Here is a 16161-nt window from a genome sequence, read left to right on the forward strand (position 1 = left end):
TAATGAGTGATTAATAAAGGCTTTTTTCCTTCTTTGCATCTTCCATCCTTTTCTCACTAATTGCATGGCCACCATCTTAATACTATGCCCAATTACCTCTCATAAAGCAACAGTCTTCTAATTGGTCTCCTGCTTTGGACCTCTGACTGCTTGGATTAATCCTCTACATAGCTGTCAAAGTGATTTTCCTAAAGCCCCGGTGTGAGCATACTATTCCTCTACTCAACGAAATCCAGTGACTCTTTGGCCCCTGGCATCAAACATAAGATCCGCTATTTTGGCTTTTAAAGTTTACAATCTGGTCTCAATCTCATTGCGTGTCCTCATGCCCTGCAATCCAGTTAAATTAGCCTTCCTGCTGCTCCTCACACGTGACCCTCCTCCCATCGCCCATCTCCCTACCTTTGCAGTGGCTGTACTTCCTTCCATGGAATGCCTTTCCTCATCAGCTCTGACTTTCAGAATCCTTTCTTTCATTTACAACTCAGTTCAAATATCATTTTCTCCATGAAGTCTTTCCAGATTTCCTCAACTACTAGAATCTACTCCCCATAAAAATTTAACTTGTATTTAATTTTATGCACTTATTTATATATCATTTTAATATAACGCAGGTTTCAAATAGCATATACACTAAATACAGTACAAATATGTGTGTGTATATATATACACATATATGTGTGTGTATACACCTATATGCATATAAATACACACATACATATGTATGTACATATATATGTGTATATATAACATTCACTAAATAGTTTTGTCACTGAAGGAAAGCTTATCAACTGATGTATCTATGACTCATGTTTCATTGAATTAAGGGCAACTCACTATTCAGGATGCCATGTTGTCTCAGTAATAATAATGATATTTTTACTATATTGTTTCATAATCATTGAGGAGCTTAGATTACATTTTGCATCTTTGTCGTTATGTGACCTTAGACAAGTGTCAAATCATCCTGTAGGTTCTATTTTACTCTTTTATAAGGCAGGACACTATTGTCTGCTGGTTTGTGTTATTCTTAAAACTTGTACACCCATAAGAAGACTGGGTCCCCGTTGGATGACATACTACCTCACATTAGGGGTAACCTTGTTGGTGCCTACTGCACTACTACAATTCATAGAGAGAGAGCTAGGTAGCATAGTGGGTAGAAAAACAAGTCTGGAGTAATGAAGACCTGAGTTAAAATCCAGCCTCAGACATTTACTAGCTGAGTGACCCTGGGCAAGTCAATTAAGCTGCTTCAGTTTCCTCATCTGTAAAGAGGGAATGATAATTGCACCTACCTTCTAGGGCTGTTTGGAGATTCAAAGGATGTAACAATTTCAGAGCGTCGCATAGCGCCTGGCATATAGTAAGGCTATATAAATATTAACTATGGTTGTTTTCATGAGCACCCCACAAATGTGGAATCAGTCAGCCAGTCTAATTCTTAAGTATTTACTCAGATGGCATAGCAAAAACAGTAGTTATAAAACATTTTCCCCATAAACCTGGGGCATACTTCCCCACAAATATACACAGTATCTATGGGAAGAGTGAGATCAAACTTGGAGTACAATGGTGATAAGAAACAACTAAGTGACTATGATACCTCTGAACTCCTGGAACTGAGGTGCTTGGTAACTTTTCCTTTCTTCATAAAGTCTTCATGAAGGTCCCATTGGTATGGAACAGTCTCCCAGTCTCAAACTCTGAAATTCATCTATAGCTTAGCGATCTAAAAAGGGAGCAGTCTAGCTCAAACATATGAAGGCTTCCCTTGGCAGAATGGGGGCATGAGAACAATTTGTTCAACAGCCATGAAGGAGGCTGAAGCAGGTGCTCTGGAGTGCTGAGAGTATAGTCAGACATCAGACACCAAGATCATTCACTGCATCCTGGGACATCACCAGTTGCCTTGACTTTTGTCTTGCCACTGGACTTTCATGACTGGAAGAGAGAGTAAGAATGATGACTCTGTGCAATTCTGCTTCAGTTACATCTAGTTCACCCACAAGTTAAGACAGGCCCCATGATGTCATCAGTTCTCTTCAAAAATGAAGGATAAACAACAATGGCCATCCAAAACCCCTACAAGTGTGGATAATTTGTTTATTTAGTCAATGGTGTTGCTTCCTCCTTGACTCAGAGAAGTATTCACAATTTGCAAAGGGAACAGGACAGACCCAACTTTAGTGTTAGTTTTACACCTCATAAATACATCTTGAATATATTTTGGGCCTTCTGTGACTATATCAACTGGGCTGGGAGTTGGAGAGGGATCACATCATTTCCACTTATATCTGTCTGCCCTAACACATGGTTTTTAGTTCCTGCAACACAGACACATAAAGACTAAGTAGAATAGTGTTTTAGTTCTTAGATACATAGACGGAAGACATGATGACTTTCTTCACCAAATCAGTAATAATTGAGCCTTGCTGACTTTGAACTAGAGATGGAAGGGATTTGAGTTCATCTAGTTTAGGGGTTCCTAACTTAGGTTCCACAGACCTCCAGTGGGTCTGTGAACTTGAATGGGAAAAAAACCCGCATCTGTATTTTTTCCTAATATCTAACTGAAATGTAGCATTTTCTTCAACTGTGATTAAAAAAACAAAAAGCAAAATAAAACTGCACAATACTCTGAGAAGGGATCCATAAGCTTTGCTGGACTGTCAGAGGGGTCCATGATGCAAAAACAGTTAAGAACCCATGATCTGATTCAGCATCTTCTCTTAACAAATGAGGGAAAACTTAAGGCCATGTAGGTGGAGTGACTTGTTCAAGACAGGATTTGAACCCAGGTGTTTTCTGTATGAGCTAAACATAACTGGAAAAAGCAAACCCTTTCTCAGAATCCAACGTGATGAGCACAATTCCAAAAACTAGCCAGAGCATCCAACCTTATAAGTACTGTGTTCTCTCTAATTAATCAGAATTAAATGAAATCCTGACATGAAAAGCAGAAATGTCATGTTTCTTGCTGTAACTCTATGAAGACACATAGGTAAGCTTTTGGATTAATGGAAGGGACCTCTCGCTTTCTTTGATAACCTGGCTTTCTGTTTCCAGAGAAGCTCGGCTGTAGTTTCTGTTCAGTGGCAAAAATGAACAATGGTACAGAAGTCATCGTATGCCCTCTTGTGGCCGTTCAGAAAAATAATCCCTTTTCTTAGAAGCAAATTGAGGAAATGAAGTAGAAAGAACCTGCACACACATTAAGTGATTCAAATGATTTCTCATTTTCTCTTCCCTCCTCCCTGGGAGCAGCTTTGGTCTCTCCTTTACCTCCCATCCCTCTTCAATGAAGTTAAATTAAATTAATTAATGAATTAAAGTAAATTCAGCTGTGTAAAGGTAGACTGGAGAGAACTGGGGAACCTAAATCTCATCCCTTGGCTATAGGTACTGAGAATATGATGGGAGGAAGAGGAGAGATCTTTGCTTATCTATGTGACCTAAATAAGGGATTTATTCTTTATAGAAGGAAGACCTCAATACTCCAAGGATCTGTAATTTAGGTGATTTTGTCTTTGTGGGTTGACACACTGTTAGAAGAGTACATGACTTACTGATTCCTCTTTTAAAATGACAATGGTCGCAAGACTATGTGTTCCCTGTGGGTAAGACATGATTTAAGGGATATCATAGATGGTTTGGTACAAGTGTTAGGACAACAATTGCTACTAATCCCTCTTATTGATTACTTTGTTGGTTAGAGTGTATATCAATATATTCCTTGGTGTATGTGCTTCCTTTGTTAGTCTTTCTTCAATATCAACTTCATCTTTCCAAAGAGACAGTTTGATGCTAAATTTTGGTTTGAGAAATTTACTTATTAATTAAAAAAAAAGAAAAAACAATGCCAGGGCAAAAGGAAGGAGCACAATGCACTCTGCCCTTAGGTGGGACAAAAACATTCTCATAAAATCCAGAGTAGCTTTCTGTGTAATTGGTATGCTATGTTTTATCCCAATTGACTATGTTCTTTCTTCTTTCTTTTTCATCTATCAAATTCTAATTTGTATGGTGGTAGATACTCTCTAGCGTTCCTTCTGTCTCTAATGTTTTAGAAGTTTGTGTAATTCTGAAAGGAGGGTTGACTCCTTTAAATGTAATTTCTATCTTAGAGAAATTTCCATTTTCCCACACTCTGTTAACGATTGTAATTGAGGCAAGCAGGCAAAAGCTAAGATGTTTTTTTTTCCACATTGGTTCTAAGCCTTTTAGGCTCAGGGTTTTATTGAATAATCATGGGTAATATAATACACTTTTTTGTGCATAAGTCTATTAAGGACAGGAGGTAATATAGTCAATTGGTTAGAGCAATGAGTGGTGAGTATAAGCACCTCTGTGCTAATCCTCACTCCCTTTACAACTAGTTGAGTAATTTATGCACTTAAGGTCTCTGCTCCCCATCAGTTTTCCCCATCAATTTTCCCATCTGTAAAAGATATAAGGATTATAATAATGAATACCTTGAGGTTTATAACAAAAAAGAAAACCAAAACCCCCTCCTCTACACATATGTGGAGTCCTTAGACTACCTAGGACTGTACTAGGACTGCACAATAAGTGTTTGGATAGTCCAGTGCTATCAACAAGAAAATAATACTAGGACATTCACAGGAACTAAGTGAGGCCTTTAAAAATAATGTACTCTGATTAGTGACTGACTCTCTGAAGGGAAGTTTGAGACCCAGAAAGAAGGGATGGTTAGCAACAGGGATGGAGAGCCTGTGGTGTCAAAACCATACATGGACCTCTAGGTGCTTGGGTGTGGCCCTTTGACTGAGTCCAAGCTTCACAGAACAAATCCTTTTAATAAAAGGATTTGCTCTGTAAAATTTGGACTCAGTCAAAAGGCTATACCCAAGAGGTCTTTATGTGGTCTTGAGACTGCAGGTTTCCCATCCCTGGTAGAAACTCTGGATGGTAAGCTTCCACAATAATGATGATGATGACGACGATGACAAAGAAGAAAAAGGATGAAGAAGAAGAAGCTCAAAGCTTGTAAAAGAAAAAGAAACCTGGTCCTTCAGAAAATGGCAATTTGAGATGACAAAAGCAGGTTGTGGAAAATTATGGATAATTAGTTGAAAAATACATTAAGAGGTTTCAAGAGTATAGGCAAATAAGGGAAGTGGGGAAGAGCCTGGGTATCTAGGAAAAAGGGAAATTTGATACAAAGACTTCATTTATTTTTTAGAGTTCACAGTTTGAGTGACTTTGAGTAGAATATCAACTTTCTGACAGCAGGAGCTGCTATGTTTTGTCAATGTATTTTTAGCACCCAGAATGATGTAGGAATTTAATAATTCTTTGCTGAATTGACCCCAGTTTTAGCCAAATCTACTAGAGACACATTTTTATTACTGTTCAGGAATTCTACTTGGAGAGCTATCTGACTTTATTTCTTCTGCTAAATGAGAAAATCCTTCCTTCCTCAGGCAGTTTCCAACTCACATGTTATAGCAATTAGGAATGAGAAGCTAAAATTCAACAGCAACATAAAATAAAGATACATAATTTTAAGATTAGGGGTGTATGATTTACCAAATAAAATAATAATAGTGTGGACATTTCTTCCCAATTTAGGCCCCAGGTAAACTAAGGTGCACTTCTCTTGATTTGGTTAACAAAAGGACATCCCCCCTCTTGACTTATCCATGGAAAAGTAAATAGTCAATGGTTGTTTGTCCTTCCTTTTCAAAGATGACCAATAACATCATAGGGTGATGTCTTCTTGAGTGAGGCAGAGATGCACAAAGTCATCCACCTCATTCTCTCTTCCAGATTCATCAAAGTCTAGTGGCAGGACAAAAGTCAAGATGACTGGCAATGGCCCAGGATACAGCAGATGGCCTTGACATCTTCTGTGTCTGACCAAGCTCCAAATTAGGACCTGTTTCAGCTGCCTTCATGGCTGCTGGAACAAATTGTTCCCATCCACCCATACTGCTGGAGGAAGTCTTCATATGCTTGGGGTAAACACCCCCTTACCTGACAGGTTTGAGGTCTGTTGCCTCAACCTAGTTTAGCCCATCTGCTGAGACAGGGGTGTACATGGGATATCCAGAGAAGACTAGTGCCTCTGGAATGAGGGTTTACTGAGCCTTTTGGGGGTGGCTGCTTATCCACTTTTGGTGTCCACCTTCACCCAACTCTCACCTGTGACTTCAAGAATCTGTCACATGCACAATGACCACACTCTGGTCAAAGTCTTAACAATTTATTAAGCACATACTAGGTGCTTTGCTTATATCCCCTGGGGATACAAATAAAGGGGGGAAAAGACAGTCCACAACCTCCTTGACCTTACAATCTAATGGGGGGAAACAAAGCACAAAAGGATTCTGAAAAGGGAAAGAGAGAGGTGAGGGGAAAGGAGGGAAGCTAGGTACCCAAAGCAAATGATGGTAAATGAAGTTAGCTGGAAAAGTAATGAGTCTTCCATAAAAGGAGGCCTTGGGAAGGTCATTGCTCTACTCTCCAGCTCTCCAATCAAAAGGGAGAGGCAACTGAGGGTGCTGAGATGTACTGAGCTTAATCAGTCTCCAAGATGATGAGATATCAGGTGACGAAGAGCTTATCCTGGGATAATCTGGGATGATCTTGGTGTTGAAATTAAGCAGAGCAGCTGATGGTAAATGAAGAAACATGTTCATGGAAAACACTGTCCATTGATCTAGTTATCTATTTATCTCTGGAGAATTAGGATCACTCCCTAAAGTGATTAAGCCTTCAATTTCAGAGAGACTGATTAAATCTTTGATTCTAGGGACACTTAGAAGTTTAGACCAAGGACATTTATAAATTCTTAATTTTCATAATATAATGGAGACTTTAGTGACATAGCTTCTACAGGAGTGAAATAGTTTGGGCCTTATAAAGAGATAACTCTGGTGGATCCTTATGGAGAAGGATCATAAGTTCCTAAAATATAGTCTTGGGAACACAATTCAAAAAAAAAACCCAACAACACCTCAACTCCCAATTTCTGGATGATAAAATTCCAGGATGGTGATGAAGAAGAAGAAGAAGAACAAGGAAGAAAATAGGTACGGAGGAATGCAAACAATGAATCCTATGGTCAATTCAAACGCATATTTCTCTTGGGCTGGAATTAATGACCACATTATACATAATCTTACCAAATTTTATCTTCAAAGAGAATTCAAACACATTTGACCACTTTATGAGTTCATTATTTACACTAAATGGGACCTAGCTTTAATGAGTCAAAGGGGAAGAAAGAATTAAACACTAGGAAATCTTTTTTGGGGGCCTGTCATTGGCTCTCATTTTGTCCCATGGGGTCTTGGGTGAATGGACAAAAGAAGATAAGATTAAATGTCTGTGGAATACTTTTGAGAGATATGTTAATTCACTTGGCATATCCATCTCCTGATTATCCTTCTACCTCTACAACACTTCCTTCTCTGTACCTAGACAGAGAGGAACAGTGAGAGGTATTGTAGTACAGGAGAAAGCAAGTTGGACTTGGAATAAGGGACCTGGGGCCAAAGCAGGGCTCAAGTATAAGCTGTAAGACTTTGGGCTCAGGTCTGAGTCTCAGTTTCCCAGTCTGAAAAATGGGAGTAATACTTGTACCGCCTACTTTGCAGGGACTAGTGTAGGAACAAATTTCTATGTGCAAAGCAAAGCATTGTACTAGGTATGGAGGCTACAAAAACAATATGGCCTGCCTCCCCAAGAAGTTCACATTTTACAATATGGGTGAAGGTGTAGAGGGCAAGAGGATGTTACATGTAATATAATGTAAAGTAATGTGTGATTGGGACAAAGAAGAAATCAGGTAACACACCTGGGGAGGTGGAGAGAGGGGGGAGAAACAGAGAGAGAGACAGAGAGACAGAGAGAGACAGAGAGAGAGAGAACTGAATTTTGAGCTGGACAGGGAGGTACTATGAAAGGGAAGAAAAAGATTTTGAAAATTAGACCCTCCCCCAAAAATCGAATTTCAGGCATGAGGAATAAGTAACCTGTGCAGATTCATGGAGCCTGGAGAGATCATAGGTCAAGTTCTGGAAAGTTTGGTGCATTTAGGAGGAAAGACAACCAGTTTTAAGTATTAGCCATCATGAGGACTTTTGTAGTTTAACAATGATGCAAGCTTCTCCATTTCTTCAAAAGTGAGGACACCAGGTAGAACTATTTTTTGATGACTTGGCTCCATTTAGTTTAGCCGACAGTCCAGGGTCATTACAAAAGCTTGAATCAGCTAGAGCAGTACTAGCAGGAATCTCTCTTGATTGTTAAACATCCTTTTGCAAACGGTGCCTTAGATCATTGACTTTGGCAGCACGTGATGAATCTACAAGCAGCTTTTTTCATCATCAGTTGACAGGGCCTTGTGTGATCTCAAAAACTATGGTTTGATTCTCAGAATCCCAGAGTTGGAAGAGGCCATCAGTTCATATTTATACTTGACCAAGAATCTCCTCAACTGCATGCTGAGACACTGTTAGAAAATATCTAGTGATGGGGAAGCCATGACCTGCTGAAGCAGACCACTCCATTTCCGGATAACTCTAATTGCTAGAAAGATTTTTCTTCGCATCAATGCTAAACCTGCTTTGCTTTTAACTTGCATCCATTGCTGCTAGTTCTGCACTTTGTGGCCATGTAGACAGGCCAGGCTTTCTTCCACTTGGCTATACTTCAGATATAATTCACATGCACTCCCTAAGTCAGAGGTTCTTCAAGACAGCTATCACGTACTCCCTAAGTAAGTGGGGGTCCTTAAATTTTTGTGTGTGTCATGGACTCCTTTCACAGTCTGGTGAAACCTGCAGACTTCTTCTGGGAATAATGCTTTGAAATGCATAAAATAAAACAAAACAAAACAGTATTACAAAGGAAATTAATTATATTGAAATGTGGTCATCCAAATATTAAAAAACAAGTTCGTGGTCCCCTATCCTAGGTCTTTTTCTAGGAATCACCTCCCAGGTGGTAAAATTCTAGAGACTATAGAAGTGATCCCAACAATGAAAATTTGCAATATTCATCATTATCATTTTTAAAAAGTTCTTAAAACTCCAAAAGCTTGTGAATCCATTTTTTGTTTCTGTACCAGTATATCTACTGAAAATATTTTCTGTAGGAGTAATTTAATAAAATTTGCTCTTCAAAAAAAAAAGAATATTTTCTCCTTCCAATAACAAATTCTACCCTACATAGCAAGTATTATCCCTGAACTCCCTTTCCCTTCTTCCTGTGGCTAATTCCCCCTTCCACTACCCTGACTTCATTTTTTTTTCCTTTGGATTAAAGGATTCCAGTTCCTTCAACTGATCCTCATAGGACAAGGACTACAGTCCCCTTACCATTCTAGGTGCACTTCTCTCCATGTATTCTGGTTTGTCAAATCCTTTCCTAAAATGTGGCATTACGACTGCACATTACAGTCTGGCCAGGACAGAGAACAGTGCGACTCTCACTTGCGTATTTCAGAACACTTTGTCTCTATCAATGTTTACTTAAGATCACATTGGAAGGCACAGCAAAGTGAATGGAGAGCTGCCTCCCAATGTCTTCTGCCTGTGTAACTGGACAACTCATTTAATCTTTTAGTGTCCTCCCCCAACTCTCTAAGATTTAGAAAACTAGTAGAACAGGTCCTCAGCTGAAGTGGTAGAGGAAATTCCTTACTGATTGCTCCCTAAACACAGATCTTCTTGTTTATTTTTTTAAAGATCAAATCTGTTTTGGGGGCATACTGAGCTTACAACCCACAAAAAAACCTCAGATCTTTTTCACACATGAACTAATGCAGAGCCCTGCTTCCCCCCATGCTCATTAACTAACTTTTTAACCCCAATGTAGGATGCTGGGGAAATCACTCAACCAGAGAGGAACAGGATCTCTTAGGCAAGGTAGACCCCCTGCCATAGGGCGTCCGATGATGACTGCAGGTCAAAATAGAACAAACTAAGAGGACAGAAATTTATTAGCATGCTATGGAAGACTGCTCACTGATAACAGTTTTAGCTACTTACGGTAAAGATCTTGGTTTTTTCATACCTTTGCAGATCTGCTTAAAGCATATAACCATTCAGCAGTATTCTGCAGCAACTTAGAACAGAGAAGTAGTGTTTTACAGGAGAGGAAAGGGTAGAAGGGAGAATCAGCCGGTGCCTCTGTGTGTGTGTGTGTGTGTGTGTTTATGTGGTGTAAGTTTCTGGGGCAGCTGGTAGGGTTTGTTACTAGAATGAGAAAATATGCCTTGTTCAAGGGCATGAGACAAGAGAAGGTGACAAAATACTTTAGATAATACTTCTGGTGTCTCTTATCCAAGGACAACAAATAGTTCTTACAACAGTGCACGGAACCATCTCTTTTTATGAAGTCCTTGCATGGTTTGTTATATTTTATTCCTCCTTGGGGGGCTGGGGATTTTACACCATTAGGCCACTAGGTGTTTAGGGATTTCTACATTGTTAGTTCATCAAGCTGTCTCAAAATGATTGTGGTTTCTGTTTCTTAAAGGCATCCATATTAAATGCTCTTTTATTACTTGTTATTATTGCCCATGGTACCAGCTGAGATACTTTGGGATTCTGACTCTATGATCCAATGTATTAGCCCTTCCAGATTTGATTCATCTGTGTATTGTTTCCTATGCCTTCATCTAAATCATTGATTGAGGTATTAACCACCATAGGATTAGGGAAGGACAGATTCCTTACATAGTTGCTTAGAGACCACCCTCCATGTTTGTACTCTTTGTGTCCATTCAACCTGTTGTCTTTTTTGCTTCTTTTAGTTCCATTTGTTTACTCCTTTACAATTTTTGGAAACCTAATTCTACCACTCCACTCCATCCCCGAATCCTCCTATCATTTTCTTTCCCAGATATTTATAGAGAGTGGCCTAGGGTGCTGAGAGGATAAGTGACTTACCCAAGGTCACACAGACAGCATAAGTCAAAAGTGAGACTCAACCCCAAGATTTTCTAACTCTGAAGCCAGTTTTCTATTCATTATGTCACACTGTCTCTATGTTATTTTTACTTATAGTCAAACAAAAAAATGATGTGTGGATGGATTCATGTCATACATCAATTAGTCCCTTTCTGAAGGAAACAAACATTTATTAAGTATTTACTATGTGCCAGGCACTATGCAAAACATTTTACAAATAATATTTTTTATCCTCACAACAACCTTGGGGAAGTATGTGCTAGTAACACACACACCCATTCTGCAGATGAGGAATCTAACGCAGACAGATGTTAAATGACATACCAGCGTAGCACAGCTATTAAATGTTGGAGGTTGAATTTGAACTCAGTTCTGCTTGATTCCAGGTCCAGAGCTCTATCTACATGCAGCACTTCTTAAACTGTGGGTCTCAACCCCATGTGAGGTCATGAAAAATTTGGCAACAGCAAAACATTTCTGATCACACAATGACCAAAAAATTAATTAAAAATCAAAAGCATAATGAATGCAAGGTGTTTCTGGCAGTGCTTGCCCCCATGGCATCATATAACTTCACTGAAACCTTGGTTGGGAACACTTTGCACTGTGCATGCTCTCAGGCCATAAATGCCAACGAACACTGCCAAAGCACAGAGAAAGGGCCCTGAATGGAAAAAAGTTTAAGAAGCCCTGAATTCTACAGCACCACTTAGCTCCTTCTAATCTTTCTCCTGTTGTGTTACAGCCTTTTTTCCCCCTGTGACTAATTCATCATATTACAAATCCTCCTGTAGAAACAGCCTGCAGTTTCCAAAGTCTCTTCTGGAAGGTCCTTAGTCACCTTGTGCTTTGGCTACCCCCCTGTTCAGGCACAAAGAACTGTAGGATTGGTAGCTGCATGCTTCTCAAATGACAAGTCAAAAAATTAACTGCCCAGCTAGAAGCAAATCCCACAGAAAGAGTTCCAGCTGATGCTGTTCTGTTTAAGGATCCTACATGAATAGTGTGTTATTTTCCTTAAATATCTTAAAACATAACTTTACAATGAGTTTTATCATATTTCTTCATGGTAATAAAGCTGTTCTTAGGCTTGGCTTCATCTGATCTTCTTACTTTATTTTTTATCTCTGCACTTCTTGACCCCCCAAACCCCTACTCTCACCCCCACCCCTCTTCTAGCAATTATAAAGAGAAGGTTCTGAGACATATTTTCTTGACTGGTACAGAGAAGTGCAATAAATATATAATTTTTTACCATTAAATTCCACTAATAGGAAAGGGAATAAATTTTACTGTGAGACAGTAATGGACTTTTTTCAGTCCAATGACATATTTGACCTATTTGCCTCTTCTTAAGAAATTATAAATAAATGTTTCATATTGGTTATTAATTTAGTCACAAGATGGACTTTTCCAAGATCAAGGAAAATACCATATAAGTTTGTGTACTTTTATATAAATGTCCTTTTATAAGAGTAATAAATCAGCCATTGATTCAGGTATACTGGGAGATTTGGTTTTAATTAGATTTAAGGAGTGAAGTAAATCCCATGACTATTCAGAAAGTTCCCCAATGTATGTATGTCTATGATGTGTATTATGTGTATATATATATATGTATAAACACAACAGATACATGTATATGCATACATACACAAGTGTAGATAGATAGGTAGATACATAGGGACTGAGCCTTTGATTGCAATGGTATAGGGAAATCCCAGGTGATGAAACTCTTCCTACCAATCCAGGCTGACACCTTCTCTACAACATCGATTTATTCACACATGTGTGTATACAAGCATATGTATATAACATCTACACAATATATGTATCCACATTTATATAAACCACAAAACATGTGTCCTAGATAGCAGGAGTATCTGGAAGAAACAAACATGAGAACACAACACATACAAGTACATATATACACAAATACATATATTGTACATACATATATGCATACATACAAATACACATCACACATATGTAAAATGTAGACCTGGAAGGGGTAAAGAGTTTCCTCACTTGGTATTTCTCTATAAAAATGAAATCAAAGGTTCAGTCTCAGTATACAGACACACAGAGCCCCCACACCCCCCCACACACATATAGTGAGTATTCACTGGGTCAATTAGCAACAAATCATGTTGGTTCATTGTCCTCTCAGGGTTTTTGGGTCCTCTCTAAGGGGTTAGGGTGTTTCTTCTCTAATGCTATTGTTTTCAACCCCTCATTTTGTTAGTTGCTGGTGATTAGTGACCTAATTTTATTTTAACATTTAATATAAATTGGGTTTTACAAAGGGTCATTTACTTCAAAAGTACAGCAGGAATAAAAATACAAACCTCCCTCCCTCGCTGCCTTAGGGATACATTCCTCCCTCTACCACCTTGGTCCCAGGGGAGGGTGAGCTTAGACGTAGCACTCAGCACAGTTTCCATTTGGTTCCATCAAGTTTACATTCAAATGCAGAAGTGATACTGCAACATCTGACAGGGACTTCATTCCTGGTCTCCCAAAATGGTTCATTTTCCTGATTTTTTGAAACTCATATGGTTGGTGGAAAGAAGATACCATGATAGGGCCCAGAGGATCACAGTGTTCCCCCAAACACTCCATCAAGCCTTACAGATGCAGCACTTCATTTAGCAACAGAAAAAAAAAATTCCCATCCAACCCAGGAATCCACAGAGGGACTGCTGAAGTCCTGTTAAGCCACCAGGACAGGTCTAGTAGGGGTGTGGGAATGGTAAAGGCTTCAGGGCAGTTCTAAGACTCCCTCAGCTTCACAGTGACCATGTTAAGCCTAGCTTGAGTCTTCCCTGAGATTGGGGTCACAGGACAGAGATTTGGAGAGTTCTGAGTGGGTCCAGCATTTGACATTCCCTGTCCCATCCAGGCAGCACCAGAACCCAGTGTGAGTCTTTCCAAATAGCTGTTGGGCCGCCTAAACTTGAGAGAGCAGCCTCAGGGCATTCCCAGTAGGTTCAGAAAGTGGTCCTGCAAAGTGAGCCTAAGGCTGGTCCAATTCCAATAATCTGAATTCAGCTTTAATTTAGCAGAAAACAAGCATTTATAAAGTACCAATGATATGCCATGTGCTCTGCTAAGCACATCTCATATAGTCCTCAAAACAACCCAAGGAGGTAAATACTATTATTTATCTCTATTATAGATGAGGAAACTGAGGAAAATAGAATTTTAAGTGATTTGCCTCTTGGCTAGTGTCAGTGGCTATATTTGAATTCAACCCTTCCTGACTTTCGGTCTAGTACCCTATCCATTGTACATAACCTAGCTGCATCATGGACTTCTAGGCATGCCAAGCGGATTCCAAGGTGCTATCAGTGGCCTGAGTCATGCTGTGGGAGAAAAACCCTAGGGAAAAAACCAAGCCCAAGCAGTTCCTGAAGCCCATGGTGGTAGCCCAGCCCAGTAATAACCACTAAGACCAGATGGCCGAGAGGAATGACCTCAGGCAGATCCTACAGCTGGGAGAGGTCCCAGAGTCCTATAACAAGAGGAATCCTTTAATCCAAACCCAGCACTAGAGTCATCATGAAGTTCCTTGAAGAAGGGGCTTAGTCTGGACCACTATACTCAGAACCAGGAAAGCCCTGACCCAAGCACAAGTACTACCCTCTATCCTTCTCCTTCCATAAGGAAACCAAGGAAAACTTTGAAGATTATAAGGAGATACTGTGGTTTGAGAGATACTCAAGAAAGAAACCCAGATGAAGTTAGTAATCATATAACAAGTCCAGATAAAGCCTCAGAAAAGAGAAGTTTCTTAGCCAGAGAAACAGAAGTAATACTGAGAGAGAATGAATGGGAAAGTTAGGGAGGAAAGAATTGCAAGGAAAAATGACACCTTCAAGCAGACAATGGAAAACCTTACTCAAGAACTAAAGGTCTTGAAAATTAGAATGGAACAGACAGAAAAATGACATCACAACCAGATTCAACCAAATACAAATATTAATCAAATTCAAATAAAAAATTCAAACCAAATACAAAAATTAATGAAAGAAGTATCAAAGAGCCAAATAATGTTTATAAAGAGAAGAAAATTTAAGTAATATATTATAAATAACAAGTGTGGAAACAGGTCAAGGAGAGATAATTTAAGAATTATCAGCATATCTGAAAATTACTATCAGAAAAAGTTTATCTACTGTATTGTAGTGATTGATAAATTAAAACTGCCCAGAATTCTCAGAACCAAGAGGCATATTCAAAATAGGAAGAATACACTAGTCATCTCTATAAAGACCGCCCCCTTCCCAATAGAAACTCTCAAGAATATCATAGTCAAAATCCAGAAGAAATATTCCAAATAACTAGAGTTCAGAAGTCACACTAAAGATTGAACAAAACTTAGCAGCTGCTACCAAAATAGAGAGGAAACTGGAATATATTACATGATAACCTGTCTGGCAAAAAGTATATATAATCCTATGGGAGAAAAACAAAAGGAATCTTTAATGGAACAGTGGATTTGCAAGTATTCCTGTGAAAAATATCAGCACTAAGTAGACATTTGGACATAGAAAAGAAGGCATCAAGAGAAAAATGGAAATGTAAACATAGTTGCATAATTAAAAAGGAATATGTAGGAATGGGTTAAAATGAAAAACAAATGTCTCTTCAGAACACTAATAATTTTTATTTTATTCATTTATTTTTAACTTCATATTTAAAAATTTTGAGTTCCAAATTCTCTTCTTTCAGCTCCTCCTCTACCCTTTCAGACAATAAGCAGCAGGATATCAATTATACATGTAAAGTCATGCAAAATCTATTTCTATGTTAACCATGTTGCAAAAAAAAAAAAAAAAAGAAAGAAAGAAAATGAAAACAATATGACTTAATCTGTACTTAGGGTTAATCAGTTTTCTCCCTGAAGATGAATAGCATTTTTCACCGAGTCCTTTGGAATTGTCTTGGATCATGTATTCATCAAAGTAGCTAAGTCTTTCACAGTTGGTTATCCTACTATATCTCCCAGTTCTGCTCACAATAAAAAAATTTTTTTACTTCTTGTAATATTTTCACCTTGATCTAGAAACTCTAGAATTTGGCTACACTATTCCTCTTTCAGGAGTTTTACCCTCTGTTCTGGAATACCTGGGCAATTTTCCTGGATAATTTTTTGGAAGATGATGTCTAGGCTCTTTTGGTTTTATATCATGACTTTCAGGTAGTCCAATAA

The 16161-nt window shown here is 38.7% G+C and overlaps 1 long non-coding RNA gene across 2 annotated transcripts in view; it reads right to left on the reverse strand.

Moving 5' to 3' along the window:
• Positions 1–11957, reverse strand: part of LOC140506686 (uncharacterized) — a 47770-nt gene extending 35813 nt beyond the window's left edge. For both annotated transcript variants that reach the window (XR_011968032.1, XR_011968031.1), the window contains exons 1-2: positions 9351–11957; positions 1607–8835 (exon numbers count right to left, since the gene is read on the reverse strand). This is a non-coding gene — a long non-coding RNA (uncharacterized lncRNA). The remainder of the gene's footprint in view (positions 1–1606; positions 8836–9350) is intronic.
• Between the last annotated feature and the right edge of the window lie 4204 nt (positions 11958–16161).

The sequence above is a fragment of the Notamacropus eugenii genome, chromosome 5 (genome assembly GCF_028372415.1).
Source record: "Notamacropus eugenii isolate mMacEug1 chromosome 5, mMacEug1.pri_v2, whole genome shotgun sequence".
Lineage (NCBI taxonomy): Eukaryota > Metazoa > Chordata > Mammalia > Diprotodontia > Macropodidae > Notamacropus > Notamacropus eugenii.